General features: G+C 39.0%; 1 non-coding gene across 1 annotated transcript; it reads left to right on the top strand.

Moving 5' to 3' along the window:
* The first annotated feature begins 4627 nt into the window (after positions 1 to 4627).
* LOC130983512 (small nucleolar RNA R71) lies at positions 4628 to 4734 on the top strand. The gene has a single exon (XR_009087497.1). It is a non-coding gene; the product is annotated as a small nucleolar RNA R71 (small nucleolar RNA).
* Positions 4735 to 8308: the final 3574 nt, after the last annotated feature.

The raw sequence follows: 8308 nt of genomic DNA, 5'->3' as shown, positions 1-8308 counted from the left end.
AAATCGCATGTTTTACATTTTCCTTCCTGATTTTGTGCTATGATTGGAAATATATTTCTTTGGTCTTAATTTAGCTAGTTTTAATCCTCTCTTACTACCATTCGATGCTGTGATATGTGTGTTAAGTGTTTTTAGAGATTACAGGGCAGGAATGGCTTAGAGGATGGAAAGGAAGCATGCAAAAGTGGAAGAAATACAAGAAACTGAAGGAACTGCTAAAGCTGTCCAACCTGACCTCTTGGATTTAAATGGACCATAACTTGAGCTACAGAAATCTAAATGACGTGGTTTCAGTTGCGTTGGAAAGCTAACATCCGAGGCTTCGTAACGATATATAATTTGCCAAAGCTACCCTGAAAATAGGCGATTCCCACACGTGAATCACGCGCACGCGTGACCTGGAGAAAACTCAATCCACGCGTACGCGTGACTTTACTGCGTGCTGGACGTATTAGAAATCGCTGGGAGCGATTCTTGGGCTATTTTTGACATAGTTTTTGGCCCAAAAAACACAAATTAGAGGCTATAAACTGGGGGAATGCATCCATTCATGATACAACACTCATTATTCATAATTTTAGGTTTTAGATGTAGATTCTAGACCTCTCTCTAAGTTTTTAGGATTTAGGATTTCTTCTTCCAATTTCTTCTCAGATTCCAGGTTCAATGTCCCTTTAATTTAGGATTCTTATATTTTCACTTATTCCATTGTATTTTTTCATTTAATTATATTATTTGTTTAATTGCTTCCATTTAATTTCAATTACCATGTTCCCTTTTTACTTCTTTTATGAGTTTATGAAAATGGAATTCATGTTAACTGAATAGACTCCCAACTTGGCTTTGGAGTTGATTAATATTTGAGACCATTGAGTTGGAATACTCAAGAGTTAATTGGTAATTGGAAGTTGTTGACCAGGTCACTAGTTACTAATGCTAATCCTTCCCAAGGGAGAGGATTAGGGCTTGTGAATAGAAATTGGTTTCTACTTAACTTTCTTTTATTAGATAAGGGATAACCCAGTAGAAACAACAATTAATTATTAACTGATCTTGGAAAAATCCAACAAGGATAGAACTTCAGATTAAATATTCTCCTAGTCAAGGCTTTTTATTGTTATTAATTTATTTTCTCTGCAATTTACTTTTCTTGTTTCTTATCCCAAAACCACAAAACACATAATTCCATAACCAATTATAAGCGAATTCCCTGCAATTCCTTGAGAGAAAACCCGAGGTTTAAATACTTCGGTTATCAATTTTATTAGGGGTTTTTACTTGTGACAACCAAACTTTTGCACGAAAGGATTCTTTGTCGGTCTAGAAGCTATAATTTCAACAAGAACATATTTGCGAAATTCTAGACCACGCTAGGAATCCGATCGTCAAAGATCCACCTTATCAAACTTGGTTTTGATTCCTGTTGGGCAAATAGGTATTTTAATGCTGCATGATCAGTGAAAACAATCACTTTAAATCCAATGAGATAGATCTAAACTTATCACATACAAACACTATTGCCAGTAATTTCTTTTCAGTAGAGGTGTAATTCCTTTGAGTTTCATTCAAGACTTTGCTAGCATAGTATATAACATGCACTAAATTGCCTTTCCTCTGTCCTAACACTTCCCCAATAGCAACATCTGATGCATCACACATCAGTTCAAAAGGTAAATCCCAGTTAGGTGGGGTAATGACGGGTGCTGAGGAAAGCTCTTTCTTCAAAGTTTCAAATGCCAGCATGCATTCTTGATCAAATACAAAAGGTGCATCAGAGACAAGTAAGTTACTCAAGGGCTTGGCAATTTTCAAAAGGTCTCTGATGAACCTTCTGTAGAATCCAGCTTGTCCTAGAAAGCTCCTAATTGCTTTGACATTACTAGGTGGGGGTAATTTCTCAATTAATTCCACCTTAGCTCTATCCACCTCTATGCCTTTGTTAGAGATTTTATGGCCAAGGACTATTCCTTCTGTTACCATAAAATGACATTTCTCCCAATTTAAAATCAAGTTAGTCTCTTGGCATCTCTTTAGCACCAAGGCAAGGTGGTGTAGGCAATTAGGGAAGCAATCTCCAAATACTAAAAAATTGTCCATAAAGACTTCAATGATTTTTTTAATGATGTCTGAAAAGATAGACAACATGCATCTTTGGAATGTGGCAGGTGCATTGCACAGTCCGAAGGGCATGCATCTATAGGCAAATACTCCATATTGACAAGTGAATGATGTTTTCTCCTGGTCTCTTGTGTCAACTACTATCTGATTGTATCATGAATAGCCATCCAAGAAACAATAATAGGCATGCCCACCAAGTATTTCTAGTATCTGATCCATGAAAGGGAGTGGAAAATGATCTTTTCTTGTGGCTTCATTAAGCTGTTTGTAATCAATGCACATCCTCCATCCTATGACAGTTTTTGTAGGGATGAGTTCATTCCTTTCATTGGGCACTATAGTGATGCCTCCCTTTTTGGGAACTACTTGGACAGGGCTCACCCAGGGACTATCTGAAATTGGATAGATCACCCTTGCCTGCCAAAGCTTCATGACCTCCCTTTGCACCACTTCTTTCATGACTGGATTTAATCTTCTTTGGGCTTGAATGGAAGGCTTAGAATCTTCTTCCAACAGGATCTTATGCATGCATATGGATGAACTTATCCCATTTAAATCAGCAAGGGTCCATCCAACAGCATCTTGATACTTCTGCAGTACATTGATTAGCTCCTTTTCCTGTTCTTGACTAAGAGTAGAATTGATGATTACTGGATAAATTTTATCGCTTCCCAAGTATGCATACTTGAGAGTGGAAGGCAATGCTTTTAATTCAAGTTTGGGTGCTTCTTTTTCCTTTTTCTTTTCTTCTACTGCGCTTGAGATGGGTACCTCAGCTGTTTGAATTTCTATAGCCTCAATGTTCAATGTGGAATCCTCTTCTGTCACATCTTCAAGCTCTTCTTCAAAGGTTTCTTGCACCACAATCTCCACTGCATCCAATCTCATACATTCTCCTATTGATTCCTGTGGGTAACTCATGGCTTTGAACAAATTAAATACCATTCTCTCATCATGTAGCCTAAGGGTGAGTTCACCCTTTTGGACATCAATGATGGCTCTAGTAGTAGCTAAAAATGGCCTTCCTAAAATTATTGAAGCTTTGGCCTCTTCTTCCATATCCAACACCACAAAATCAGCTGGGAAGATAAAGTCTTCCACCTTCACTAACAAATCTTCTACTATTCCATGAGGGAATTTGAATGATCGGTCTGCCAATTAGAGATCCATTCTTGTGGGTTTGGCTTCATCAATCTTCATTCTTTTTATTATTGCCAAGGATATCAAATTTATGCTAACTCCCAAATCACATAAGGCCTCTTTAACTATGATTTCTCCTATGATACAAGGAATTTCGAAGCTTCCTGGGTCCTTTAATTTTTGAGGTAATTTTTGATGGCTGATGGTGCTACATTCCTCAGTTAACAACACAGTTTCATCATTTCTCCAACTTCTCTTCTTAGTCATCAACTCCTTCAAAAATTTGGCATAGAGAGGCATTTGCTCTAGTGCTTCAACAAATGGGATATTGATTTGGAGTCTTTTGAATATTTCCATAAATCTTGAGAATTGGCTGTCATTTTCACTTTTCTTTAATCTTTGAGGATAATGGGCTTTTGGAATGTATGGCCTCTGAACTTCTTTTTCTTGAAGTGGGTTGGGTGTAGGTGTTTGTGCTTCCTCCCCATCCTTTGAGTTTTTATCCATTCTCTGTTCTTGTGTTTCCTTTGAGGTTTCCTTCAATTTCTTTCCACTCCTGAGTGTAATAGCCTTGCATTCCTGCCTTGAGTTTATCTGGGTTGAACTACAGGGGCTATGGCTAGGAGCTTGCTAGGACAAGTATCCAATTTGTACCTCAAGCTTTTGAATGGCAGCATCTTGGTTTTGCAAATTGGATCTCACTTCCTCCTTGAAGTTTTTTATGACTTTAGATTCCCTGCAAAGGTTTTCTAGCATGGCTTCAATCCTGGATAGCATATCCTCAGATGGTGGGTTGGAAATGGGATGTTGAGGCTGGTTCTTTTGGGTTTGGTATGGTGGCTGGGAAGAGTTGTTTTGTGTTGTTTGATATGGTCTTTGGTTAGGTTGTTGGTAGTTTGAGTTATTGAATTGGTGGGAGTTGTGGGGATGTGATCTTGGCTCTGGTTTTATTGGTTTTCCCACCCAAAGTTTGGGTGGTTCTTCCAACCAGGATTGTAGGTCTTGGAGTAGGGGTCATGTGCTTGTCTTGAAGAATTTTCAATGTAATTGGCTTGTTCCCAGTCACTTTCTTCCTCTGTGATAAACTTTGCTTGTGCTGATGGTTGACTGTGGATTGCTGCAACTTGGTTTGCCTCTATCTTCTTTGTGAGATCTGCCAATTGCTTGGCAATCATCTTGTTTTGAGCCAAAATTGCATCCATGTTGTTCAGCTCCATGACACCTCTATTATTGCTTCTCTCAGAGGCATTGAAATACTCATTATTAGCCACTATTTTAATGACATCAATGGCTTCCTCTATGGTCTAGAGCCTTTTTTTACTCATATGACAGCCCGTCATAGAAGATATGTAGTTGCACCCACTCATTGAACATATCAGGAGGGCATTTCCTTGTAAAGTCTTTATACCTTTCCCATGCTTCAGACAAGGTTTCACCATCCTGCTGCCTGAATGTTTGAACCTCTGCTCTCAGGCTAATGAGTCTTTATGGAGGATAGAACCTTGCAAGAATTTATTCACTACATCTTCCCAAGTTGTGAGCCTTTCCTTTGGAAATGATTCTAGCCACATGGATGCTTTATCCGTTAGAGAGAAAGGGAATAGAAGTAATCTGTAGGCATCAGGATGAACTCCATTTATTTTCACTGTATCACAGATTCTTGGGAATGTAGTGAGGTGTTGATTGGGGTCTTCCTGGGCACTTCCTCCGAAAGAACAATTATTTTAAACCAAGGTGATGCGTTATGGTTTTAATTCGAAATTGTTAACTTGAATGGTTGGCTTGAGAATGCTACTCCCACAATTCCCTGTGTTGGGATTAATGTAGGAGGCCAACACTCTCATCTCTTGTGGTGCGTAATTCCCATCACCTTCCCCAGAATGGTTTTGGACCTCTTCCTCCATAGTAACGTCCAGATCCTCCTCTAATTCTTCTTTACCAACTACTCCCTTGCCTCTTGCTTCCGTTCTTAATCTAAGGAAGGTTCTCTCTAGTTTACTGTCAAAAGAGGTTGAAGTCCCTTTTTTACCTGTCATACAAGTGGCAAAATAGACAGCAAACAACAAGTGAAAATTTTCACAGTTAATGAAAAAGTGTGGTTATAGCAATTAAGGCAATTAATCAAATAGTTAGTGAGTTAGTAGATTAGTTTTGTTTGAAAGTAAGGAAATAGAAGAAAACAACTTAGAATTGCATAAAGTAAAAGTAAACAGCTGAAATGGAAATTGAATTAACAAAAGAAAAAGAAAATTGATCAATCTAGTTATCCTCCAATTTAGTAATTGTCAATACAAAACTAATCCCCGGCAACGGTGCCATAAACTTGATACACGAAAACTTGTCTCTCAACAAATTTGCACCGACAAGTGCACCGAATTGTCGTCAAGTAAAAACTTACAATAGAGTAAGGCCGAATCCCACAGGGATTGTTTGGTTGATCATCGTTAATTGGAGAATTGTTCTAGTCGAACTGAATCAAAATTGAATTGAGGATTATAGAATTTAAATTGGCAGGAAGCTTAAAGTGCAAGAAATGTAAATAACTGAATGTAAACAACAGAAATTAAATGGCAGAAGAGAAATTGCAGAAATTAAAATGTAGAAGCTTAAATTGCAAGAAATTAAAAGGGAATAGGGTTGTTGAGCATCAAAGTAAACATCAGAATGTAAATGAGAATGGGTAAGATTAGAAATGGGATTCACTGGGTTTTAGGAGATATTGAATTCTCTGGATCAAATCATTTTCATCTGTTCCTCAATCAATGAATTCATTGACTTTGCTTGGCAATATTAGGTGATTGGATTCCAATGTCTTGGCTCACCAATCTCTCAAAGCTTGAACAATTGCCCAATGTCTTTATTTAATTGCTCATGGGAAGAGATGATGTTCAGTCACTAATTATACCACACATATTCATAGATCAAGGTATTGGAAGGATTAAATGTCACAATATCCATCCAAACCCTAACCTAATCCAATGTGAGAAAGCCCTTCTAGCATGATTTCCTCATCCCTTTCTCAAGGATCAGAGGAAACCCAATTATGAATAGCTTCTCTGTCAAGACAACTATCCAATTGAATTAAGATCGAAAGCTTTCTAACAAAATCAAAAGAAAAGAGAGAAGAAGAAGATAAAAACTATTATTGTTCATTTGAATTACAGCAGAGCTCCCTAACCCAATAAAAGGGGTTTAGTTATTCATAGCTCTGGAAATGGAAAGTGAAAAAGAAAAGTCCATTGCAGAAGTAAACTAAATTTTCAGAAAAGAGAATTGTGTAGAGAGTTCCCCCAATTGGGTTTCTAACTGACTAACCCCCCAATTTACTTAAACTCTAAGCTATTTATACACTTTCTTCAATTGATCTTCAAGTCATTGGATTGGGCTTTTGGCCTTTGTTGAAATTGATTGGATTGGCTCTATATGCTGTTGAGAGGAGAGAGGTGCTCAATTGTGCATTCTGATAGCAACGTTGGAGTCAACATTTTTGGGCAAATGTTGAGTCAAACGTTCTTTAGAGAAAATGGATTTTGCGCGTTTTGAGCAACGTTTGACTCAAGGTTGGGGGGCCAACCTTCGCTCGTCCACGCGTACGCGTACGCGTGGATGATACAATTTACCATTGCACGCGTCTACGCTGCCTGTGCATGTGCACGATTGGGGACAGGATGCACATCCAGGCGTACGCGTGAGTGACGCGTGCGCGTGGATGGAAATTCCCCAATTCCAGTTTTTGAAGGCTTTTCGAAGATGTTGGCATTAGCGTTTGATTAGCAATGTTCTCTCCAATGTTGATTCATCCACGCGTGCGCGTCACCTACCCGTGCGCGTGGATTACCAACATTCACTCTAACGCGTACGCGAGGTATACGCGTGCGTATCGATGCGCTTTTTCAATATCAAGATTTGGAGCTCATATTGCGCACGTTGGCATCAACGTTGGACTGGCAACGTTCCCTCCAACGTTGGCCTATCCACGCGTGCGCGTCACCTACGCGTGCACGGTGATTGTCAAAATTCACTATCCACGTGTGCGTGTATAGCACACGTACGCGTCGCCACAAATTTTTCCAATTTCCAGAAAGCACATTATATCAAAAACATTGGAAGTAACGTTGGCTTACCAACGCTCCCTCCAATGTTTGCACAAGAATTATGTAGACATCTTTGCTCTGCCTTTCCCTCCAACGTTTGAGGCAACGTTGGTGGTCCAACTTTGGCCACCAACGTTGCTTCTCCTCCTTGTTTACATGGTCATTCTTCAACTTCCTTCCATGTCTTTCTTCACCTATCATCAAACAATGTATGCATTAAAGCCTTGCTAAAATCATGAGAATATGCATCATTCTTAGCACACAAGTAATTATGGCCTAAATCTTATGAAATTGCATCAATTTAACCATGTTTGAGTGAATCAAGGTGTACATGAATTTTTGATCCAAATGCTTACTTATAGCTCAAGAAAGTGCATAAACCTACTAAAAACAAAAGAAAAAGGCTGATGAAACTAGCCTAAGATGCCTTGGCATCACTCTTATACAATCCCTAATCCTAGACACTATGGAAGCAGCATCCTCACCCCGAATGTTCATGCAAACGACATCGAGTTGAAGCCTCAACTCATCACTTTGGTGCAGAACAATTGCTCTTATGGAGGAGGCCCTCTTAAAGGCCCCAATCAACATTTGTCTATTTTCTTGAGGATTTGTGAAACTGTCAAGACAAATGGGGTGCATCTTGACATCTACAAGTTACTTCTATTCCCATTCTCCCTGAGGGGCAATGTGTCTCAATAGCTAGAAACCTTTCCTAAGGAGAGCATCAACAATTGGGATGACTTGGTGAACAAATTTTTAGCCAAGTTCTACCCACCTCAAAGAATCATCAAGCTGAAAACAGAGGTGTAAACCTTCACACAAATAGAGGGAGAGCCACTCTATGAGGCATGGGAAAGATACAAAGCCTTGATAAGGAGGTGCCCCTCAGATATGTTCAGTGAGTGGGTGAGACTTCAAAACTTCTATGAAGGTCTTTTCCCAAAGGCAAGAAA

Source organism: Arachis stenosperma, chromosome 5 (assembly GCF_014773155.1).
Source record: "Arachis stenosperma cultivar V10309 chromosome 5, arast.V10309.gnm1.PFL2, whole genome shotgun sequence".
NCBI lineage: Eukaryota > Viridiplantae > Streptophyta > Magnoliopsida > Fabales > Fabaceae > Arachis > Arachis stenosperma.
The sequence above is the reverse complement of the archived record's forward strand: the minus strand, read 5'-3'. Positions and strand labels throughout refer to the sequence as shown.